This window comes from Photinus pyralis, unplaced genomic scaffold, assembly GCF_008802855.1.
Source record: "Photinus pyralis isolate 1611_PpyrPB1 unplaced genomic scaffold, Ppyr1.3 Ppyr1.4_LG5, whole genome shotgun sequence".
NCBI classification, from domain to species: Eukaryota; Metazoa; Arthropoda; class Insecta; order Coleoptera; family Lampyridae; genus Photinus; species Photinus pyralis.
In genome coordinates this window covers 36,196,655-36,206,570 of record NW_022170596.1, presented here as the reverse complement: position 1 = coordinate 36,206,570, position 9,916 = coordinate 36,196,655, and the positions used below count along the sequence as shown (strand labels likewise).

General features: G+C 35.9%; 1 long non-coding RNA gene across 1 annotated transcript; it reads right to left on the bottom strand.

Moving 5' to 3' along the window:
* Window positions 1–9,263: 9,263 nt before the first annotated feature.
* On the bottom strand, window positions 9,264–9,916 carry LOC116172388. Its single transcript, XR_004145649.1, has 2 exons — window positions 9,753–9,916; window positions 9,264–9,703 (listed from the first exon to the last, which is right to left on the bottom strand). It is a non-coding gene; the product is annotated as an uncharacterized LOC116172388 (long non-coding RNA).

Below are 9,916 nucleotides of genomic sequence, written 5' to 3'. Positions count from 1 at the left end.
TGGAAGAATTTAAACGAAATTTGATACATAGGCACTTGGGATAAAGGAAAATCAAACGCCAGTTTCAAAATTTGGCTTTGCGCATGCGCAGTGCCAACTTTTTTATTTATGGAAGAATTTAAATGAAATGTGATACATAGGCACTTGGAATAAAAGATCATCGAGCGCCAGTCTCAAAATTTTCTTTTGCGCATGCGCAGTGCCAACTTTTTTATCTATGGCACCATTTAAGTGAAATTTGATACTTAGGCGCTTGGAAGAAAGGAAAATCTAACATTAGTTTTAAAATTTAGGTTTGCGCATGCGCAGTTCCAACTTTCTTATTTAGAAAAGCATTGAAATGAAATTCTTCTCATAAACTGAAATTTAAGTAACACGTCAAAAATGGATTGCCCATTGAAATGAAATTCTTCTCATAAACTGAAATTGAAGTAGCACGTCAACAATGGATTGCCCATGTGCAACGCTATCTTTCATATTTGTGGCCGGATTTTTACGATTTTAACAGAAGTTGCATCTTACAAATGGGAAATGAATGCAAGTGGAAATGCGCTTTATGTAAATCGTTTACGATTACTTTTTAACTTGTTTAATATCTTAAACTGTTTCCTCCGCGCAGAGGTAAATGCTGGAGTGTATTACTTAGCGACATCCAGCTCGAAATACAACTTCAGGCTAAGGTTACCGTATCCAAGACCTCGATACCTTCTGGATTGGAGAAGGTCCCGCTAATTAACAAAGTAATTCATTTACTTTATGTAAGAGACTTTGGAATGTTCTTTTTGACAAATGAGAAAGGAGTGGAGTTATTTTTAAATCTATTTGAGTTGGTTACCTTTGAACATATTAAATTCGGTATTAGATTAAAGTCAGATTTAAGTTATTCAAAACCAAGAGTTACCTACTTCCTCGGATTCTTAATTTTTGTATATTGCAGATATTGCTGTAGATTTTTACCCTCCATGAACAATGATTCAGAATATTCTTCGGACTGTAATTGTAAACTGTAAAAAAAGGAAGTGCGTGGCCCTTCGTAAATAAAACATTAGCCAGCATTTGCGTTACGCTTTTTTACCTTTGATTTCTTCCTTTAGGAACGGAAAATATGTAAATAATTAATGGAAGCATACCATTGAAGGTGTTCGGGAATTTTTCAGAATTTTGTATGAACGAATTAAATTTTTTGTACATTTTTTTCGGGGCCCCTTTTAAGTCGGGGCCTGTCCTGATTGCGTACCTTTGAGGCATTGTAGTTACGCCACTGCATATTAGACAAACTGTTATGTCCCAATCGTAAGTGAACAAAAAAGTATTTCAGCACATCCCCTCCAACGTTAATAATAATTATTTGATTTATATTTAGCGATTGGTTTAGAATTATTGTTCTTATCTCATTTTCTACTAATTAGCACCCCACACGATATTTACTGTAAAGTTCTATCAATGCAGACGAGATTATGTTGTCCAAATATTGCTCTCGCGGGTCTTTAAAAAAATTAGGCCTAATGGTACACTTCACCAGACATGTCCATACAAAAACTTTTGATTAAGTAGTGGTCGTTGATGTTTCTCTCTTGGATTTTCGTTGGTCCAGAGGCGGCAGTTGTTTTTTGACGCACTGAAGTAATGGCTTACGGTAATAGGCGCGTATGCAAAAAGCACAATGGTCTCCCGGGTACGTTTCCATTGTTGCTAAATCTCCAAAAGGTACCGCAACAACCACTGAACTATAATTATGCTGGAACGCGCGCTCCGTCGGCCAGCGCGATCCGAGAGAGAGGGCCACAAGGGGGATCTCTGTCCTACTCTCGCGCATGCATAGAGCAGCCTATTTGATATGTTTTGAATTTATATTAATAATCAGTTTCCCAATGACAGTGACAGAAATCCCCTTTGCTACAGTGACTTTATAGAGACAGTGGCGACAATAGGAGCCCAGTCGCCATGTTGCATCAAAAAAGCTACTGAAAAATGCCGCAGTTGCAGAGGTGAATTTTTTCCACGACGAACTATTTCGGCGTCTGGTTGGAAGACTAGAATACAACACCGTATTCAGGAAGACACTTTGTAGGCACTTTATATATTTCTTGAACCACTATCTGTCTGTGGTAGGATCAGTTGTACTTTAAAATGGATTATCTGCTGGCTCATTAAAAACAATCAAAATCAAATGTGTTAAAAATGTAGGTAAAATTGTACATATTTTTCTAAAATTAGTAATGGTGTGTTGAAATTATTTCTTTAAAAATAAATGAACGCTAGAGTATTTTCGAAAATGACGTTTTTCGATTTTTTGGCCATAATTTTGCTATTTGTAGAGCTACAACAGACGTTGAAAGGGAAAATTAATCAGTATAAAATTCAGTAATTTAAGCGACTCTCTGTCTTTTAAGGTTTACGAGATCGCTATACTGAAAATGAAGAAAAACTCACCCTATATATTTTGAGATGGTAATATAATATAAAAAATTAATATTTTTCTCAATTGAAATTTTTTATTCAAAATTCGGCCATGTCTCACCCGTATCGCCACCCATGAGCATCCCTCGCTAATTTCTAGAGTAGATCTGGACTCAGCGACCGCGAAAACGCCTCAGCAACAATTTCCAAGCAATTTATCGGTACGGTTTTTCACCCCACTGTACCTCCCGACATCATATCATAAATCTGTTTATATTTCTATTTATATAGTTTAAAAAAACATTACATTTTCAATGTAAAATTAAGTTAGTACTTTTTCCTATCTCGCCAACCCTGTGCATCCTCGATCATTTTCGAAAGTAGATATACACTCCGGAAACCTACGATTTCTAACCGATTTCTCCAGCTTGTGGTGAGAAAAGTTTAATATTTTGTGCTGTTTTAAACAAAAATCTGGTGATTTTATATGGGGATCGTACATTTCAAGACTTAAATGGTACATTGTGAATATTTTTCATTTTTGAAGTATACAATTTTACATCGGATACGTTGTTTTCAATAATGCAGATTCAGTTACAAAACCACGCAAATCGGAAAAGCGGATCTCTTTACTTCTGTCTGTTGAGGAAGTTAAAGTATGTTCAGCTTCATGCAACTACAGATTTACGTATTAAGAAAGTAAAGTAAAATTTCTAATTTTCTTAAATGAGAACCCCTTTTCCCTTTTCGTCAGTTGAATGTTTACCGGAAAGTAAGCGCCGTTTTTTATACCCACGTCTGTATACCTACAATAAATGGTTTTCAGACAGTGGAACGAAATAGAGCCCTATGTCATATATACTTTGATAATATATGATATATATGTGGTGTGGAAGCTCGACTGCGGTACTAAGGGTCCCTGATTCGAATCCGGGTTCGGGCCTGGATATTTGTATATATCTCTAGTTGCTTTGGTTCGTAGAGCATCCTTGATTGAAAACCTGCCCACCTAAAAATGAAGTAAAAAAAATAAATAAATAAACCAACAAATAACAAAAAGCTTAACTTGTTGTCCCAAATTGAGCTTTCTATTTTAAGGATCTATTGCTCTGATTTTTTTACTCGTTAACACAGTGTATGTTCATTTCTTTTGTGGTAATATCCTTATAATTTTGTGTATTTAAATATACTATATAGAAACGCGTGTCCTTATTCCTCCTATATTTTTTTTATATTCTTTCATATTATATATATTACAGGAAACAGTCAGTTACAAGCAGACCTCAAAGGAGAATCCTCCAAATTATCCCCTCTGCCCTCTTCTTACTACCCCAAGGGATAAGAATCTCAAAATGAGCTCAAAAATATCAATCAAGTTGCGTATTTTGAATGCTTGGGTGTCAAGATGACGCGACGTGAAGTGAAAAGTTATGAACTATTGGCAGAAAAGGAGTTATAATTGAACATTAAAGGTTTTGCATAAATGCATGAGGATTCTAAGGAATAACGGTTTCTGATGATACTTTCGAAAACGCGGACTTCAACGGTGCCAGAAGAGCTCCGTCGTTTCAGATTCTACTCTCCGACTTGAAATTGTGTAAGACAAAGTGCGTTTATGTTTCAAATGCACAAATTTTTGTTATTGAAATACTTTTGACAAAATGTCCTTGTATATGTGCAATTATTAAAAAGATGTTAATGAAATTAATAAAACTTCCTTTGACTATTTTCATATGGCCTCCATTCCCTGTTTCTCTAAAACGGATCAATGTTCAACGCAGGAATCCTTGTTCAAGTGATCTCAATCCTCAAGCTTTTCTAGCGCAATCTGCGAACTATTTTTCATTGTCTTACAATATTAATGAAACCATATGCAAAGCTCATAACAGACTGCACAGTCGATAGGCTATAAACCAACTCAAAATACGCTATTTCTACTAAACCTTTTAGAGTGAGAAAATTACATTTCTTAATATTCAGATACACTTTGGATATTAATCTACATTTCGCTACCGCAGAACTTCAATTATAATTTCTATTGTAGGGTTATAACGTATTCATTTATTCCATCCAGGCCGAGAAGTTTTCTGGAGGCCTCAAAATGTCCGAATATTTAATATCGGCGATGTTTGTTCATAAATAATTTATAAAGTTGTTTTCTTTTTGTTATTGACATGTGAAAGACTATGTGGGTCGTGATGTATGGCGACCACGGCTTAATTGAGAATCGACTTCCACTGGAATATTTCACATCCTACTGAAACGCATAGTCAGATGAATCAGAAATGCATCGGACCACTTTTATGTTCGGGTATATCGCCAATGGCAATTGAATTTCAGAAACCGATATTAGCGCAATTTCTAATCATACAGCTCGTAATATCTCTCAATTGGTTTCTATACCTATTTCGTCTCTCAACAAACGTTGAGATACCTAATGGTGTTCGCAAATTTACATTCAAATTGCCATTTCACTATCAACTAAACTATACGTAATTACAAATTTCAATTTGTATGTGATGATATTGATTTCTGTACACAATACGGTTTGCTATACAACTGTCTTGCTCCGCCAGTCAGAGTTTGTGATGATTTTAAACATTTGATTTAACTTTTATAATTCAGAAATGTGTAATTTTGAATTTTTGGTTTTATAATTTGGATGTCGAGCCGCTAATGAATTGGTTATTCAGGGATGATCATGTGTACAAGTATTAAGGATCTGTACAGCCATATGGGATTTTAAAATAGGATTTCGGAAAGCTGAAGAAACGTAAGAATTCGAAAAATCATGAAGATTTTGAACTGAACAACAGGAAAAACTGAGGAATCTCGTGTATCAGGTGGTTGCTTTAGGCTTAGAAAGTTTTGGTTTTGATTTTACAAATTTGCCGGTATAGGGAATTGTACCGCTCCATAATGACAAAGAACGGAACTAATATCTGAGAAAATGAAGCGCGTTAAGATCAGAAGATCAGAATGGGACGCAGTTTCTGCCATATCTGGATATGTATAAGAAACATAGCCGAATCTTGGTTCTCGTTTGGTGCGTTTCAGTTTATTGATTCGGCGAGTGCATAAGTAAAAATTCAGTGGAAGAGAAGGATTCTTCGCAAAACAAAAGGGGGAGGGAACGCAATCGTTTAGCCCTAGAAAGTACACTGTGCCCGTGTTTTAAAAACTGCAAAATGACGGATTTTACAAAATCATTTTATAAAATGCCTACGGCTTGTACCCAGCAAATTTCGTTGAATTCTTTCCATTTCGTTGTCCGGCCAAGAATTACAGTGGATTTTTTTTCGAATTTTCAAAAACTAATTTCAGTTCCGTGAAATGCAAATTTAGTCGGTCTCTTTAGTATTGTAAGTTGTAGACTTTTCTTTTTTGGGCCAATTGATTGTTTAGGATGCTCGTGGATAGCTGAACAGCTAATCCATTTGAATTTTTCTATTCGTTCGGTGTTCCGTTCGTTTATAAAATGTTGAGATCCCTTTCGATTTGACTGATTCCCAAATTCAGATTGTTCGAATTATTAAAAATGTTATACTTCACTTTGCCATTTTTTTACCTTCAGATTCGTCGCATTCGTTTGGATTTGGATTGTATTCCTCTGATTAATCAGATCTATTACATTAGTAAGATACTTCGCATTCTTCAAACTTGTATCCATCTGGGGGCCTAAAATTCATGAGATTTAGATTCCCTGGTGTTTTTATTCTTAACACTATTTCAGATGATTCTCATGCTTAAAAATACATATTTGGATTCTTCTGGTTCATTTCCATGCTTCCTCCACATTCTTACACCTCCTCTAGTTTGCATTATACTATATGGCGTCTTTAGAATCTTCACTTTATTCAAATCTTGCAAAATATTGCAGTAACTCGATTTTTTCAAATCTTTAGGAGAATTGTTGAGATCCATCACATGCTTCGCAGTTTTTTTATTTTTTAAGTGCTGAGAATACGTCAGATTCTCTAGCCTTTTTGCAAATTCCAGGTTCCTTCACTTTTCTGCTTTTGTTCAGATTCTATTAACTCTTAGGATATATTACTTTTTACATTGCTCAGAATTAAGATCTTTCTAACTAAACTAAAAAAATTTTAAATCCTTCATACCCTTCTGTATTCTGAATTACGATAGGAGGGTGGACACGGTCCACGCGTACCTAGGCCTCAAATTTGGGCTCTTTGTGCTAACCTCCCTGACTAGAGTCGTCCGACCACGAAGTCCATAATGGACCAAACCAGTTAATGTTTGGGGAAAAACGCTCAGCATAGTGACAATTACACGTGCTTCCGGGAGTTTATTTGATAGCATAGCTCCCAAATGAAACAATATTGACCATTGGTTGATTTCGAAACACTGTTTGTTTAGTCCCTTCTGCCACCTAATTGTTTTACATACAGCTAGCGGTGAAATCAACATTGTACACGTTTTTACAGTGTACGTAAGTACACCGCAAGTAATGTGGCATTTAGAATTATTTGCAGCATTACTAAATTACTTATAGAATTCCTCCAATCATCAAAACATGAAGTCTTTAGGGACGGACTAAACCCAATAAAATAATCTCTACGGATGCCATGGAATGGCCTACACCTTCTTACGAAAATGGGGGACGTAATTACGAAACGCGGGATGATATTAGCGTTTTTCAGAATACCCCCAAACCACTTCCGCGTGTTTGGTTAAGGAAGTAGTGAGAGGGTAGCGGTTAATGATGACCCCCGTTTGATTGTTGTGTGCATTGCACTACAGTTTCTCCCTCAATAGGATTATGTTTCCCCCTTTTAATACGAGAAACTTGGCGTTTATGTTTGAAACATTCTGGGCACGTACTCCACCGTTATTTACACTGGCAACTGAAGTATTGCCGCTTCTCTCGACAAGCAAAAATATGTATACCTTCATCTCTACAGCACCTGTAGTTATCAACAAAATTTTTCCTTCGAAAAAATTGCATTATGCATTGCACGTTGTGTACGTGTTATGATGAAGTAGGTACATTAAGAAATGTATACGTGTACGTCTGGAGAAAAGCGAGCGGTGATCGCTGAAGCAAGAATGTCTTTGCAATCAAACTGATTTCGGGAATTTCGAAGCAATGATAAAGTTTTCCTTCGCAATACCAAACCGCTTGAATTCGGACAAGTCCAGAGTCAAACTGCGCCATTTACTTTGTTCTAAGGATAATTGTATTTCTACTGAGAGCGCAATCCCTTTGACAAGCAACGGAACCCTAATTGCTTTGTTGTGTAGTGGCTAGCTTTAGAGTGTAAATTTAAGCTGCGTAATACAATAAAGTTCCCTTCATAATTTGCGTTAATTACGGTATTCTTAGAGCATCCAGATTTTGCATAAAAAAATCAATTAGTTGTTCAAACACCAAATTTCTTCTTCTATTTACGTTTTTTAACAAACCAAACATTTAAACGGCCGAATGTCTTCATTTTTGTCTAGCAAAGAATCTTAATTAGGTTAATATTAGCTTTTGCCAAGCGACACAAGCAATTTTCATATTACAACAATTTTCACATTACTAGGGAAAATATTGATACAGTGCACGCACGTTATTTGCATTATGGATGGCAGATATAACAGTTACACAACTTTCCAGAAATTGTAGATTATACTTTAATTAGCATTTTTCTTAAGAGGGCAGATTGTCTTTATACCCAAGATTTTTGGAAAGCCTGCATGAGTTATGCTCCCCAAAGAGTACACGCGACAGGTTGGTATACGAATAAAAGAGAATTGGACTATGGCTATACTATGGTGAGTTGTGTAACTATATCTATCTTATTCCATATACTTGGAATTCGTACTTTTAGCTTTTAGGTTGTCTCTAGGTTTTTAAGTTAATGTTTTATGGATTTTCGGTTAGCCGTTATCTTAAACAAGTGCCCCATGGAAGAGTGTTTCTTATTCAACAATTAAAAAGTACAATTAAGCAACAATTAAAAGGAAATGGGGCTCTTTGCCAACAAGAAATTCGAATCCCATAAATGAAACTAAAGCTTTTGTGATTTGAAATGCCCCCAAACAACCAATGAATCGTATAAAAATATCGTAATTGAATCACACACTTTGATCAGCATCCATTTTAAAAATCCTCGCACAACAACACATATCACTTTCTAGATTAAGTCCTATTTGCAGAACTATGCCTCGTATATTATTTAACGGTATCGTCGTATTGTAAGACAAACCGCCCTCTTCCTCCTTCAACCGATCGGTATATTCTTGTGTCGTTATACCATAACAATGTATCACCTGATAGTTCGGCGACTTCTTTGCCGTCCGCTTTGCCATCATGCACTATCACTATAGACACTGAAACGAGACCAATTTATAACTACCGCTCTACGCGATTTCATGTACGGCGGATATTACGTTTATTTAAAAAGGAGTCTCGGGAATAACAACTTTCACAACACCTTCGGAGCAAGCCCTCTAGGATATAACGTAACAAACATAAGCATTTCGTAGAAAATTCACAGTCTGCATCACATAATCACTCAAAATGACATCAGTAGAATTGAATGTTCGGCACATTAGTGCCATTATCACACCCACGAGCAAAATGACCGAGCACAAACACCCTATTTATAACTATAATTACATCCTGTATATTTAAATCTCACCACATATACATCTTTCGCACCTCCCTATACATTTATTTTCGAATTTTCCACCACAACACTATTTCATGAATCAGTCACTCAGAGTTAATCACAGAAAACTATTTCCGATTCTCTCGCATACATTCCCCCTCGCATTCCCCTATACATTTATTTTCAAAATATACTCCGTGATCGCGCCGGAACAATATGGCCACCCAGGTAGAATCTTATTCACAATTTGTTTATTTATTTATTTTCCAGGGACAGATAGCTAGATCAACTTATATTTATTCCGCACCTACTAAGAGCATAGAATACAAACATCTCTCAATAATAATTGATGGGTTTAGTTTTGAAGGCATCATGAGAAGTATTGCGTAAGGTGGCACTTAGCTCTTGTGCACTTTTGGGATAGAAAGTTTAATTATAATGGACTATTACAATCAATTATAAATGCTGAAGACCAATTATTGGTTTTAGATGATTACATTACAATACAAAAATAGCATTAATCATAATTTACGAGTCATCACTTAATATAAGTGAGCAACTTAATGAGTATTATAGGAGATCGTTCCAGTACATAATCAAAGCGACGTCGTTGAAGAATTGGATATGGTACTGCCCTGATGAATTAGGGGATATTTACCCTTCTTATAATGTACAGATGTGCCACTCTAGAAATGCATATAAGTTCATTGAAGACAAAAAATAATCATCACTTACATTTGAACTTTGCCTTGGGACCCCCTTTTGGTTTTCCATCTGCTGCAGCTTATCACTGACCGAATGGCCTCTGCTCACCGTGAAGAAGAAAAGGATACCTTTCGAAACTTTACCCATTTTAATCGCGTGTGGTGATACTAAACTTTTGAAGCGAATGTGTCACT